Source organism: Dasypus novemcinctus, chromosome 28, assembly GCF_030445035.2.
Source record: "Dasypus novemcinctus isolate mDasNov1 chromosome 28, mDasNov1.1.hap2, whole genome shotgun sequence".
Classification (NCBI taxonomy): Eukaryota; Metazoa; Chordata; class Mammalia; order Cingulata; family Dasypodidae; genus Dasypus; species Dasypus novemcinctus.
In genome coordinates, this window is record NC_080700.1 from 37,417,756 (window position 1) to 37,434,147 (window position 16,392).

Consider the following 16,392-nt stretch of genomic DNA (forward strand, 5'->3'; position numbering starts at 1 on the left):
TTGAATTTTTAAAAAATGCTGGGTTTGAATGTATAATGGGTATGCATCAAGCTTCTAAAGATCTGAAGAAACCATTTTTCTGAGGCTAATCACAAGTCAAAAACTTATTCGGGAATCCAGCATGCAGAAACTTTCTTAGAGGACTTACTTTTATCCCTAAATCTTTCTATTTACATTGCTCTCTTAGAAACAGAAATCCAAAAAATTTTTACATAGACGACCAACTACCACTTCTGTTTTCAACTTCAAATGACTCACTTTCAAAGTTACTAGATTGATTCTTGAATTTTCTGCTGTTTTAAAGTGCAAATCAGTGCTCATTTTGGCAGCACATATACTAAAATTGGAACAATTAGCATGGCCCCTGTGCAAGGATAACACAAATTCGTGAAGCGTTCCATAAGGTGCAAATCAACTTATTTCCAGGTATTGTCCACTGCCAGTTTAGTTGTGAGCTTTCTTTAGCCTGAGGATGTTAATTACCACATATTCAATACTTTCCAGATTCCAGACTTTTGTTGTTCTCCGCATCCTTTCCTTTCTCTTTGTTCCTGAGGGAATAAGATGTTATAAGAGGCTTTTCAATTCACCATGTTAACTAGAAGTCTAGTGAGGTTTTAAAAGAAAGAAATCTGCTTTAAATGTTGAAATTCTGAGTGTCTTGACAATAATAAAGGGGAAATTGGGAGACTAAGGATTTTCCTGGAGTTCATCAAATTCTGTTAGCAGAAAGTTCTGGGTTCTGAGCTCCTAGGTTCTTGGCTTATGTCACATAAAAGAATTTAAGGGTATAAGGTAGGCAAGGAAGTGAAGAGTTTAAGAAATAAGAAAATGAGGAAAGTACACAGTCCAAGGCACGCACCATGGGCCTGTTAGAAAGTGAGACATGCACATGGGGCCCCAGTTCAGGCACTTTTTAAAATCTTTCCTCCTTCCACTTCCGCATGTTGGGGAGGGGCCTCAGCTGTTTGCTGTGCTGATTGGTTGCCCTATCTACTAGCTCCCAGGAGGCCAATGGTGAGACCTTTTATTTGATGGTATCCAGGGCTCCCCTTGACCCCAAATGGGATTCTCATTCCAAATGGGACTCTCGTGGCTGGGTCCTGTGGGATCTTTATGGCAGTCTTCCCTTCACAGGAGGCTCCCAGGTGGGTTTTCATGGCCATGTTGTCTGTCGGCCTTGTTGTCTTATTGGCCATGATGTCTGTCGGCCATGTTGTCTTATCGGCCATGCTGTCTGTCCGCCATGTTGTCTGCGGGCCACGCTGTCTGCCTGGCTTCAGCTGCCTTCCCTCTTCCACTACACTTAACCTGCCCCATTCTACTGCATCTGTGTGGATGTAAAAAATATTTTGTTTTTACCAATCCAATGTCCACATAGAAGAGGTGGCATTGGATTGGGAAAAGTGGACATGGTGGACGATGGGTATGGGGAAAGGCAGGAAGAGATGAGAGGTGGAGGCGTCTTTGGGACATGGAGCTGCCCTGGATGGTGCTTCAGAGGTAATCACCGGACATTGTAAATCCTCACAGGGCCCACTGGATGGAATGGAGGAGAGTATGGGCCATGATGTGAACCATTGTCTATGAGGTGCAGAGGTGCCCAAAGATGTACTTACCAAATCCAATGGATGTGTCATGATGATGGGAACGAGTGTTGTTGGGGGGGGGGAGAGGGGGGGTGGGGGGGTGGGGTTGAATGGGACCTCACATATATATTTTTAATGTAATATTATTACAAAGTCAATAAAAAAAATATTTTGTTTTTTATGAACTTTGTATTCCTGTGGCATGTGATATTTATAAATTGCCTCTACTTTTGTGTTAAAGATTTTTTTCAATCCCTTGAAAATTCATTTACATCTGAATTTACATAGAATTTTACATTCTAGTCCATATATTCACTACTGCATATTAAAATAGTTTTAGTTATAAGCAGCAATCTTTTAAAGGGCAATGTGTCTTTCCCCAGCCCCTTTCTATACCTTTGTTTATTAATATTTATTTCATTAGTTTGGAGCTAAGTCAAATGACTCATCCATCTAATCATCCTTGCACTTCAGCTTGCCCAAATACCAGCTTTCTGCTGGGACTGGCTCAGTTCAACTAAAGGGATATTATCCTACTTTTCCTCATGCTAGAAGACATATGAAAACTCACAACCTTTCAAAATATCTCCCATAGAATTGAATAGTCTCTTTGGCTATTGTCATTTCTAAATCAATGGTGTCCAAAAGTGGCCCTGGTAGCAGAGATCCTTCGACTTGGTTCTCTACTCCCCAGAGTTCACCTCTCCCTCATGATCTTGTGGCCCTGTAATGCCTCTATTGTTTTATCTAGACTCCCTTCCTTCCTTCCTTCCTTCCTTCCTTCCTTCCTTCCTTCCTTCCTTCCTTCCTTCCTCCCTCCCTCCCTCCCTCCCTCCCTCCCTCCCTCCCTTCCTTCCTTCCTTCCTTCCTTCCTTCCTTCCTTCCTTCCTTCCTTCCTTCCTCCCTCCCTCCCATCCTTCCTTCTTTCTTCAATCTTTTTTCTCCCTGTCTTTGTCTCTCTTTTCTATCAAATTGAGATCATATTGTACACACTTTTTGTATACTTCTTTTTGTCTCAAAGCATTTGCCCATGCCATTAGCCATTCTGTGAGAATACCATGTAAATGGCTGATGTTTCACCATTAAAACTTTAGGCAATTCATTTGAGATCACATTCTCCTTTTTCCTCCCACTTTAAACCTGTGTACATTAGCTTGCATTCTGTCTCTGAGAATGATGATCCTCTCTTTCTTTTCAAGTAGAAACTTGACTTCAAGGTCCCCAAACTTATCCATTCATTGACTTAAATCCTTTCTTTTCCTTATGACCTTTGACCTTTCATCCTCTACAGCACCTGACTCTGCCTAACCGTCTTTATCCTTTCATTATTAATAACCAACCCAAACTCTCTTTGACGTTGCTGCACCTCAACGCATGCTCTCTTTTCCTCATCACTCACACTTATCTCATTAACTGACCACCCCAACTGCTGTTTAACCTTCTTTTATTCCCTTTAAACTTTTTATTTTGAAATAACTTCAAAATTTCAGGACAGTTTGAAAAATAATATAAGACACTTACAGAGAACTCCCACATAACAAATGTGCCACACCAAGACAAGGTGTTAGTAATGGGGAAAGTGTGGGCAGGGAGACAGGGAAATACGGGAACTCTCCATTCTTTATGTGCACTGTTTCTGTAAAATTGCTCTAAAATAATGTCTATTAATAAAAAACATAATTAGATTCATCTCACAATAGCAAAAATGCTTAAGGAATATGCTCAAGAAGAATCCTGACATACCATTGCTTCCTTTTCCTCCACTGTAATTTGTGTTGAGAAGACATTTCATAATATAACCTTATGTTTTAGAATATTGAAAATATATTAGACAATGTATAAAATATCACATGGCTCCACCTTTTAGGATTCTTATTCTTAATTTGCTAAGCTTCTGCATCAGTTAATTTCTAGTTGATTGCACTCAGAATACTTTCTTCTTCTGCCAACTATTACTTACAAAGCCCTCTTTATTTCCCGGCCCTGCCCATTCTTCTCTTATTAAATTGAAGAACTTGAACACTTACAGTAGAAATTATAAGTCCATTCCCTTACAGGAAGTGTATTAAGATTAATGCAACAATAGACCGTGGAGGGCTCTAGATTGTCACAAGAAAGGTGCTGCAAGAAAACCAAAGACTCAGTCATCACACTGAAGTGGTTTCGTTTTGTACTTTGTCAGGAATAAAAACATGGCACAAAAGTTTCCCATGAAATCTAGGTAATTGCTCCTGGAAGAAGGGGTATAACATTCATTTCCTGAAATTGGGATATACCCATTTACTGTGAGCCTTAACAACTCGAATCTTCCCTGAGTCACCTACTATACTAGCCAATGTCATAATGGATAATTGTCTAGATGTATATGACTGGATGGGTTATCATACAAGCAGAATGCCTATGCTTAAGGCTATTGGAAAAACTTTATCCATGACCCGTGGTCCTCATCAATTCAACCCAGGGAAAGTTTAAAGAACTGCAGTCCGTAGATGAAGATATAGATAGTAGTTGGCCATTTGGGCCATCAGTCAACGTTCACCATTCCAGGTCACTCCTTCAGTGTCAGAGAGCTCCATGTCTTCTCTTTTGGCACAGAAAGATTTGTATAGAGTTTTCAAGAGACTAGTTATTCACTTCTTTCCCTCCAAACATTTATCAAGAGGCCACTACTTTATCATTGTTTCTGTGTCTTAAAAGTCTAACATATAAAATGGTAGTCTTCTCCATTAATTTAGAAAGAAAAAGGCTCAGGAATAACTTAACCAAAACTCCATCTTCAAAGGAGCAATCTGTTAGTAATGTATTTGGCAAAAGCTAATCAATGCAAGGAGAGGACATAGTTGCAAATTAGCACCTTGCCCAAATAATACCTTAAATGACTGGTTACAAATGACCACTTGAGGGCACCAAAGCAGAAGCAATATGAGGGTCTTAAGCTACTTTCGCACTTAGAAGGGTTGTTTACTTTCTAGAATCTCTGATTAAAGAGATGGTCTTTGCTTCAAACAGCACAGCAAAGTAAGGAATATCCTTTAAACTGGGAGATATGATAAAACGTATACTTGTACATTACTGTATCTGGATACTCCTAGACTCTGAAACAAAACAAGGAGTTTCTGCCATCACATAGAAACATGCACCTTAATTTCAACATGGACTTTACATGAAACCAAAACTTCTATCCAAATCCACTGGCCGTAATTTAATTGATTTTCTCTCACAGTTATTTTACTTTCCCACTAGCATTTTCCTTTTGCTCTGAGACCACTCTACATTAAGAGGTTTAAATTCCAATTATTATATTGGTGTCAAAAGACACAATACATTCTCTAAGTGCTAGAGTAATACGGCGAGTGCTTTAGTACTTCCTTGCTCTCTAAACAGATAGACTTTTTTTTTTAGGTGCCAGGGGCTGGGGCTGGGGATTGAACCTGGGAGACCTCATATGTAGGAAGCCACAACCACTGAGCCACATTGGCATCCCTGAATTGTTTTTTTCATTTGTTTCACCTCTTCTTCACTCTTGTTTCTTCAGGAGGCCCCAGGAACCAAACCTCGGACCTCCCATGTGGGAAGTGGGCACTCAAATTCTTGAGCCACATCCACTTCCCCCATAACCTTTTCTTATTAAAGATTTATTTTATTTATTTATTTGTCCCTGCCCACCCCCCAACTCCCATTGTTTGGGCTCACTGTCTGCTCTCGGTGTCCATTTCTTGTGTGCTCTGTCTGCTCATCTTCTCTTTAGAAGGCACGAGGAACTGAACCTGGGACCTCCCATTTGGGAGAGAGGTCAATCTCAATCGCTTGAGCCACCTCAGCTCCCTTCTTTGTTGTGTCTTTCATTGTCTTTCCTCTTTCTCCCTCTTTTGCTGTGCAGTCTTGTTACATGAGCTTGCCATCTTGCTCATTTTCTCCAGGAGGCACTGGGAACCAAACTTGGGACCTTCCATTGGTAGGCAGGAACTCAATAGCTTGAGCCACATCTGTTTCCTCCCCATAGCCTTTTTTTTAAAAGACTTATTTATTCCTCTCCCCTTTCCCCTCCCCCCATCCCATTGTCTGCTCTCTTGTGTCCTTTCGCTGTGTGTTCTTCTGTGTCCGCTTGCATTCTCCGCGGCACCGAGTATCTGTGTTTCTTTTTTGTGTGTCATCTTGCTGTGTTGGCTCTCCATGTGTGTGTTGCCACTCCTGGGCAGGCTGCACTTTTTTTTGCATGGGGTGACTCTCCTTGCAGGGCGCACTCCTTGCGCATGGGGCTCCCCTACGTGGGGGACACCCCTGCGTGGCACAGCACTCCTTGCACAGCAGCACTGCACATGGGCCAGCTCACCACATGGGTCAGGAAGCCCTGGGTTCAAACCCTGGACCTCCCATGTGGTAAGCGGATGCTCTATCAGTTGAGCCATGTCTGCTTCTCTCCCCATAGCCTTTTGAGCTTATATGTTTTCCATCTCATATCTCTATATTTTAATTATTTTTTTACATATTTTTTCATGTTAAATTATGGCCTTATTGAGTGCAGGAACTGGGACTTATAAGCTCTGCCCAAGCTGTTAATAAAAGTTTCAGAAATGAGAAAAGAACATGATTCCTTATTTCAAGGAGAATGTGGTCTGGTAGGGAAGATAAAGTAGATAAAATATGCACCCTGTTAGGCTAAACAACATTACAGGAGCTAATAGTCATACAATGTAACAGTATGATATCTAGAGCAACACCAACCAATGGAAACAGAATGAGAGCCACATGTGTAATTTTAAATTGTCTAGTAACCACTTTTAGAAAGTAAATGGAGACAGGTGAAATTATTTTTAATAATATATTACTTTAAGTCAATATATCCAAAATAGTATCATTTCAATATGCAATTTTTATATTACATCTATTATGAAATATTTTTCATCCACCTCCCTTCCTGGAAATCCAGTGTATATTTTTCAAATATAGGACATATCGGTTTGAGTGCTACATTTTTATAAAAATTACTTGATCTATATATAGACTTCACAAAATTTAGTCAAAAAAGTAGAATCATTACTTGAGTTTTTCCAAATGTACTTAAAAGTTTTCTGCTAAGTCAATTGAAGGCCAAAAATTATTTTTCTTTAATATTCATATCCATATTAACAAAACTGGTTCATCTTATTTATTAAAAAATGGTGGACTTTGAAACAAAAACATATCAATTTTAAAACTACATCTTTCCCAGTAAAACAGTTCATTAATTTTTATGTCAACTAAGCTTATTAATACTGAATTCAAAGACTATTACATAAATTGAAAAGCCACTCTAAATACCAACAAGGCATTTTTCAAATATTTCTTGTAGTTTTTACCAATTTATGTAACATTGACAATTACAATTAAAATTCTCTGCACACAGATTGACAAAAAATGTGTAAAATCTTTATTATTTCTTTGTATTATGAAGAGTTTCTATCTCAACACAAGCTCTCATACATGTCTCCCTACTATATAAATAAGCTTTTCCTTTCCTTAGAGCTTAAAAGTCAGATTGTTCATAATAGTATGATATTGGTGAGAGAATGTAAACCATACTACCATTTGGTTGTCTTTAATTGCTGAATACTTAGCAAGCATTTCTTCATTTATAGAAAATCTTGATTTGGAATTGTCAGCACAGTATTTTTAAAATTCTTCCATGACTCAACCAATGAGCATTGGCAAAGAACCCAGGATCATTAAATCATTGTTTTCTATTTCTTTTAACAGTTCCCCAAACCAGCAATGATTCATCACACACACCCATATATACCAAACCATTTTAACAAGTATACCCTTGAGACTTTTTGCAGAGTCTGCTTCAGACAATAGAGCACACATGATATGTATCATTGACTGGAATGAAGCAATAAACAAAATCTCTTGTTTTGAGGAGTGGGTGTGGCTCAGTAGTTTGAAGGCCTGCTTCCCACATAAAAGGTCCCAGATTCAATCCCCAGTACATCTTTTAAAAAAATCCTGTTTTGAAATTCCAATATACTAGAACAATGCTATTGTGATAGGAGCTAATTTTTTCTTATCTAGCTTAAATTCTTCTATGAAAATAAAAAATATTCAGAAATCTCAATGCATGAAACCATGTTGTCAAGCATTTCTTCATAGATTTGGAAGTCCTTTGAAACAAAAGTTAGCCACACTGCTAATTTAACTGTGTCTCTTCTATTACAAGACTCAACTAAATGAAAAAATATATTATTGATTTTTCTAATTAAGGTTCAATTGATCATTTAAAATGTTAGGAAGGTATTGCATTAATTTTGTTGATTCTTTTTTGACTATTGAGAGGAAAGTTCTTGCCAAATTCACTATGGAATTACGAGCATGCCTATTAAAATTGCCCACTTGATTCTCTTTCATTTCTTTACCGTCAGCTTTTTTGTTTTGCTTTGCTGAAGTCTATTTTGAAATATCTTGTTCCTGTTTCTCTCTCTTTCTCTCTATCTATTCCATTCATCAGTGAGATAGCTGCTGCATCTATGCTTGTTTCCACGTCAATAGCATGCTTTCATTTTGAAGTTAAAAATATGTCCATTGTTATATTTAATTAGGATATCAAATTAATTATATTATAATTAAATACAAATAAGTATCTCCACTATATTATTAATTTTGACATACATAGCTCTCATTTTAACTCATGTTATCTGCTTTTTAAAGATTTATTTATTTACTTTATCTTTTATCCCACCTCCCCCCCCCCTCACTCCTGCAGATGGTTCTCTCATCTGTCTGCTCATTGTTTTGCTCACCTTCTCCGGGAGGCAACAGGAACTGAACCTGGGACCTCCCACATGGGAGGTGAGTGCCCAATGGCCTGAGCCACTTCTGTTCCCGGTGGGCTGTGGCGTTTGCTGGCTTGTGGCATCTACTTGTTTAGGAATCTGTTCATTGCAGCAGGTGTGGCATCTAGCTCATTGTGGTGAGTATGGCTTCTAGCTCTTAGTGGCAGGTGTGACATCTGCTCCTCTTCTTAGGAGGCACTGGGACCGAGCCTGGGACCTCCTGTATGGTAGGCAGGTACCCAACTGGTTGAACCACATCTGCTTCCCTGTGTTATCTGTTTTAAAGATTCAAATAAACACAGTACAATCTTACATTGGTTCATAGAAACTGTCATTGGGAAAGCGGATTTGGCTCCACAGATAGAGCATCCGCCTACCACATAGGAGGTCCAGGGCCTGCTGACCCATGTGATGAGCTGGCCCATATGCAGTGCTGATGCACGCAAGGAGTGCCGTGCCATGCCATGCAGGGGTGTCCCCCATGTAGGGGAGCCCCACTTCCAAAGAGTGCACCCCATAAAGAGAGCCGCCCAGTGCAAAAAAAGTGCAGCCTGCCCAGGAGTGGTGCTGCACACACGGAGAGCTGACGCAGCAAGATGACGCAACAAAAAGAAACACAGATTCCCGGTGCCGCTGACAAGAATATAAGTGGACACAGAAGAACACACAGCAAATGGACACAGAAAGCAGACTATGGGGGTAGGGGAGGGGGGTAAAGGGGAGAGAAATAAATTAAAAATTAAAAAAAACAACAAAAGAAATTAATGGACCTGGTTACTGCAAAGGGGAAAGAGGGAGGTGAGAAAGGAGATCAGGAAGAGAGTGAGATTTCTCTCAGTATACATTTTTTATATAGTCTTTACTTTTAAACCATAATAATATTTTCACAGTCAAAAAATAAAAGCAAGTCCACAAGACCGGAGGGAAAAAAGGAACACAACCAGACACAAATAGACCCAAATCTATACCAAATTAATAATATAACCATAAAGAAAAGTAATTAAATCAAGTAACTTTTGAACATAGTACTCTCAATATACCCTAAGTGGAATATATTCTAGGAACAAAATAACTGCCAGGAAATCTTGAACTTTACTTTGTCATTTGTTGTTGGAATTGGTATTGGTGTCACAAGTTCTGAAAATATTCTGTGCATTGTAGAACTGAGCCAATAAGTAAATATGCCGATGTTGAATAAGATACAAATATGAAATGGAAGATGGAAAAGAAGCCTGTAGGTTGGAAATTCAAGCTATCATGATGACTTCATTATATATATATATGTAGTCTAGAGGCAATGGCACTCCAGTATAATAAGTCAGGGCAAAGAAAGTGAGATGAGATGATGGAATGTTTTGTTTTGTCACAGACTAAGAAAACATTAAAAAACAAAACCAAGCAAAACAAAACAAAACAAAAAAAAACCAGTGGATCCAGGATCCAGTGTCTTTTAACAAAATGTAGGTCAATTTGAATAAAAGAATGATCAAAACAATGTGTTATGAAACATCACATTTAAAAAAATAATCTATGAGTCCTTAATGATATTCTTTACAGAATATTGCCAGGTAATAAATCTGAAAAAGAATGATAAAACTAGAAAATCACTGTTTCTCAACTATCAGTGGGATAATTGATTTAGGCAAAAATCTCCCATGGATGCTAAAATCATTGGCTAAGCTTTTTCTTTTCTTTTTTTTTTTTTTTCGGTAAAACAAGGTATTCACATAATTTTAAAATAGCATCTCAGAAATTACTAATTAGAAAGTATAAAAAGACAATTTTTCATGTGAGCAAACAAGTGATCAATGTAACAATAATGTGACAAAAAGTTACTATTTGCCTCCTAAGCACCATATCACCTATGTAGTGTTGTTACAGTACTAACACAGGGATAACGTGGATGAATCTTGAGGACCTTATGTTGAGTGAAGCAAGCCAAGCATTGAAGGGCAAATACTATATGACCTCTCTGATATGAATGAAGCTAATCAGGCTGTGTCAGAGTGCTAGAGTCTGGGTGATAGGCTTAAAGAAAATAGCGGGGAGGAGAGGAAGGTTGTAAGCCAATGCCCACACAGACGAAATCTATGATAAAGTGGAGGTAAGTAGTTGTGCAGTGAAGGGATGTGATGGGGGTACAGGGATACTATTGGGTTGGGCTTTGCAGACTTGACAGGGACTGGGGTTGACAGGATGTGTCAGGTGGTTCATAGAAGTGAGTGGAGGGTTGGAGGTGAACATGGGAGGTTGGTGGGTACGTGGTTGAAACCATAATGTTGAGAAAAGTTTAGAAAATATAATATGGAAGGGTTAATGGTTTAGGGTGTTGGGTGGGGGCATTTGGCACAGGGTGCACCTGGGGCAGGCTTCTATAGAGTGTGTGAGTGCTCATCTTGTCATAGTATGTTATTCAGAGCGTGGAGACCCATACAATGAGCAGGAAGGTGTTGTACCCCCATCCTGGGGAGATCTGATGTTCTCAAACAGAGGAGAGGGTGTCTCTCAAGAGCGTGGCTGGCTCCCAGTGGGGGAGGACAGGCTAGTGGGTCAAACCCTCAGCGTTGTTGCAACTATCTATGAATCTGGTCCTTCAAGCAGTGAAGCTTGGTGGTCACTGTGGGCCCTGAGGGGAGGGGGAAAGAGGAATAGAATAGATGGATGAGAGGGGAATTGGGGAGTTATGGAAGTGTTCTGCATGATTGTGCAATGATGGATACAAACCATGTTAAATTTCACCAAAAATTTATAGGAGTGTACAGTCTAAAATGTAAACCATAATTTAAACCATAATGTAACCATGGTTAGTAGCTATGCTTCAATATTTGTACATCAGCTGCACCATATGTAAAAAAATCATTGTTGGAGAAGGGGAAAAGGGGGAGGATGTTGGGTATATGGGAGTCCCCTATATTCTATATGTGACTTTACTGTGACCTAAAACTTTTTGAAGACATAATTTAAAAAAATAAGATGTAGGACACTGAGGAAGAAATGGAAGAGATTGCCCTACCACCGTACATAAGGACTACATCTATTACAGTGATGAAAGGCAAAACGTCAAAAAACATTTTATACTATTTTTGATTTTTCAATACCCCAATTTATTTTTTACTTTAAATTATTATGCATTTTATTTCTAATCTTTAAACCTACCATTACTATTTCATTTTCCTATTAATTGATTTGGCAATATATTAGACTTTTTAAGTTTTGGATCACAGAGGGCTTCAGCTATGGCAAGGGAGGAGCGATGGTGTGGGGTGTCATTGATGGGGATGCATGGGAGGGAGTTCGCCAGGGCATGCATATTAGGTATATAGGTATGATCAGATGTTCATTGGGTGTTGACATAGTGGGTAGAGTTTCACACAACAACTGAGGGAGTGCTGAGTTCCCATCCTGGGGAACTCTGTCTCATTCCCCAATGGAACAGCAATAATGCCCCAAGTGCAAGGGCAATGGCCAGTGAAAAAGGATGGCCCAGTGATGGGCCCTTGATACTGATGACTATGCTTATGAGCCTGGGTGCTTGAAATTTCAACTTGGCTTAGACCTGCAGGATATCTAAAAGTTGCCTCCTGAGAGCTTCCATGTTGCTCAAATGCGGCCACTCTCTAAGCAAACCCAGCATGACTCCAAGGGATGAGCCTCCCTGGTTGCAAGGGATTACTACCAAGCACCAGCGGGTAATGCAACTAGAAAAAGATCTTGGATAAAAGAGGAAAATGCTAAAGACAAGTAATGGTTAAAAGACTTCAAAATCATTTGGAAGGTCATCAGAGGGATCGTGCTTATGGATGTCTCAGCAGGAGGTCAGAGACAGCCAAAGTAGATACAACCACAGGTAGTGGTGTTCCTGAGGGCTACAGAGACATCCAGGTCCTACGGTCATGGCAGATGGCTCCGGAGTTTGGTGCCTTGCCAGTAGGCTCTACTTTCTTTGTTGTTTTGTTTTTTCTTTTAAGATTTATTTTTATTTATTTCTCTCCCCTTCCCCTTCCCCAGTTGTCTGTTCTCTGTGTCCATTTGCTGCGTGTTCTTTTTGTCCACTTCTGTTGCTGTCAGCAGCACAGGAATCTGTGTTTCTTTTTGTTGCATCATCTTGCTGCGTCAGCTCTCCGTGCATGCTGCCCCATTCCTGGGCAAGCTGCACTTTCTTTCGTGCTGGGCGGCTCTCCTTATGGGGCACATTCCTTGCACGTGGGGCTCCCCTACGTGGGGGACATCCCTGCATGGCAGGGCACTCCTTGCGTGCATCAGCACTGTGCATGGGCCAGCTCCACACGGGTCCAGGAGGCCCAGGGTTTGAACCACAGACCTCCCATGTGGTAGATGGACGCCCTATCCGCTAGGCCAAGTCCGCTTCCCTCTACTTTCAAATTTGTCCTCCTGAGTGTGATGGAGTTGGACTCAGATGTGACTTCTGTACACATGCCTCATCTGTCCCTTTTACTGAACTGTAGTTGGTGCCGGGGTTGGTGTATGCCCAGGAGACTTGAATCTCTGGATTGTCCATGTGCCAGCTGGGCCCTGAGGCTCAGCAGAGTTGCAACACCTACTCTCCAGTTTGATGAACTTACCCAGGTCAGCTAGCAAGGAGGTGAGGATTGTCAACCACTACACTAAGGAACTGAGACAGTCTACAACTGCAAGTAGGAGAACCCCATCCATCAGCCATGTGGGATCTAAACCCCCTCTCAATTAAGGTGTGGAGTGGGCATCACCATCCCAGAGACCTCAAGACTGGGGAGTAAATTATGGACTAGAATGGACTTACTGGTATTCTACTATAAAATTATTGTAACTCTATCAATAAAAGAAATTATATCATTGAGGTGGAGAAAGTGGCCATGGGAATTGCTGAAGGCAGGGAGAGTGAAAAAGAGGTGTGATATGGGGACATTTTGGGGACTTGGAATTATCCTGAATGATGTTGCAGGAACAGATGCAGCACATTATATATCCTGCCATAACCCACTGAATGGACTGGGGGAGAGTGTAAACTATAATCCATGCTGTGTAGCAGTGCTCCAAAATGTATTCATCAAATGCAATGAATGTACCACACTAATGAAAGAAGCTGTTGATGTGGGAGGGGTGGGAGGGGTGGGAGGGGTGGGGAGTGGGGTATATGGGAACCAAAAAAAAAAAACAACAATTTTTAAAAATTAAATCTAAGCTTGAGGAAACAATCAGAAATCCTAATTATGGGTAAATGCAAATTGTGGGTAATTGTGTAAAACAACTGGCCTGGATAATTTGAAAAATCAATATCATAAAGGAAAAATGGGGAAGTGGATGTGGCTCAAGTGATAAAACCTCTGCCTACTACTATACGGGAGGACCCGGGTTCCATCCCTGGGGTCTCTTGTTGAAAAAAAAATAGAAGAGAAAGCATGTCTGCATGGCTAGCCAGTGCTTGCGTGGTGAGCCATGTGCTCACATGGCAAGCTGAGTGCCCGAGCAGTGAGCCAAGTGCCCCTGAAGTGCCCACATGGCATTATATGGGCTGAATGCCCATATAATGAGCCAGTGCTTGCACAGTGAACCAGTGCCCATACGGTAAGCCAAGTGCCTGCACGAGTTCCTGTGTGGTGAGCCGAGTTCCCGGGTGGTGAGCCAAGTGCCTGTGTGAGTGCCTGCATGGTGTGCCAGTGCCCGTGTAATGAGCCAGTGCCTGTGCAAGTCATTCATGGAGCAAGATATTGACACAACAAAAAGAGAAGAAGGGAAGAGTCAAGGTGAAGCGCAGCAGAGACCAGCAACTGAGGTGGCACAGCTTACAGGGAATCTCTCTCCACATCAGAGTTCCCCAGCATCAAATCCCAGTGAATTCTAGAGGAGAAAGATGAGAAGAGAAGACAAAAAGAGAAATAGATACAGAAGATAACACAGTGAATGGACACAGCAAAAACAGAAGGAAGTAGGGCAATGTGAGAGGGAGGGGAAAATAAATATAAAGGAAAAAATAAAGGAAAAATGTAGAAGAACAGTCATAGATTAAAATTCTTTGATTAGATTGTACAAGCCATTGGGCCATATATCACAGTGAACCCCGAGTTGGAAAATGGATGGTGACTAACAGCACAAATACAAAAACATTCTCTCATGAACTATAATAAATATACAATACTAACACGTGGTGCTAACAATAGAGTGGTTTATGGGAAAAATACACCAAATGTAAGCAGTAGATTATTGTTTGCAGTAATATTTTTATGTTCTTTCATCATTTATAACAAATGTTCTACAACAATACAAGCTGTCGGTGGGTGGGATGATGTATGGGAATCCTGTATGTTGTTATGCATGATTGTTTTGTAAACTTACAACTTCTCTAATTAAAAACAATCTTGAAATAGAACAAAATTGGAGGACTCACATTTTCCAGGTGTTATTACAAAGCTACAGTAATAAAGACAGTGTAGTACAGCCATAAGGATATACATATGGTCAATGGACTAGAAAGGAAAGTCTACAAATAAACTCTCATACTTAAGGTCATTGGTTTCTCAACAAAGGTGTCAAGACAATTCAACGGGAAACCAACGGTCTTTTCCTTAAATGGTACTGTGACAAGTAGATATCCACATGTAAAAAAATATAGTTGGACCCTCACCTCTGTATCACACCATACACAAAAATTAACTCAAAATTAGTCAAAGATGTAAACCTAAGAGTTAAAACTATAAAACTCTTAGAAGAAAACATAGGTATGAATCTTAGTAACCTTGGATTAGGCAATGGTTTCTTAGATGTGGCACTGACACAGCAACAAGAGGAAAAATAAACTGGACATCACTAAAATTAAAAAATCTTTTCTGTTTCAGTAAACACCGTTAAGTAAATGGGAAAACCCACAGAATGGGAGGAAATATTTGCAAATCATGTATTTGATAAGAACCTTGTATCTAGAATATATTAGGAATATTGGACCTCAATAATTAAAAAACAAATTACCATAATAGCTCCAAAATGGACACAACCCAAATGTCCACCAATGTTTAAACAGATTTTTAAAATGCGTTAATTCATACAAGGGAATATAATTCAGCCATAAAGAGAAATGAAGTACTGATAAATGCTACAATATGCATAAACCCTGAAAACATTATGCTAAGTGAAAGAAGCTGGTTCCACTTACTTGAAATGTCTGAAGTGGGCAAATCTATGGAGACAGAAAGTAGATTAGTGATTGCCTAGGACTGATGGGATGGGACATTTGGATGGTGACATATAAGGGGTACGTGGTTTCTTTTGGGGGCAATGAAAATGTTCTAAAATTGTGTGATGATTGCACTACTCTGTGAATACACTAAAAGGAATAAAATTTTACCCACTTTTAAAAAAAGTTTTTGATTCGATTTTGGATCTATGATTTAAAAACAGAAAAGCATAATGTAAAAAGGATATTTTGGAAGAAATTTAAACAGGGGCTTTCTACTAAACATTATTGAATCAATATCAAATGGTCATTCAGATGGAGTTCAGTGCCATGTCAGTTGGCTCTACTTTGTGTTTCTGTGTGATGGAGCTGAACTCAGATGTGATCTTTGTTCACAAGCCTCTCCTGTTACTTTTGCCGGAACTGTAGTTGGTGCTGGGGTTTAGTGTATACCCAGGGGACCTGAATCTCTGGACTGACTATGTGATAGCCAGGCCCTGAGCCTCAACAGACTTCAGCTCCTACACTCTGGTTTATTGGACTTATCCCACTCAGCTAGCATGGAGGTGAAGAAGGTCAACCACCACAGCAGGGGGGCAAGAGTGCCTGCAACTGAAAGCAGGAGGATTGCATCCAGCATCCATGTGGAATCTAAGCCCCCTCTTGATGTAGATGTAGAGTGGACACGGCCATTCTAGGGTCCACAGGATGGAAGAATAGAGTATGGATTAGAGTGGACTTACTGATATTCTATTCATGAACTATTGTGATTAGTAATCGAAGAAAATGTGGCATTGGTGTGGAGAAAGTGGCCACTGGGGTAGGG

The 16,392-nt window shown here is 40.1% G+C and overlaps 1 pseudogene; it reads left to right on the forward strand.

Moving 5' to 3' along the window:
• Positions 1-313: 313 nt before the first annotated feature.
• Positions 314-407, forward strand: LOC111761801 (U6 spliceosomal RNA; annotated as a pseudogene).
• Positions 408-16,392: the final 15,985 nt, after the last annotated feature.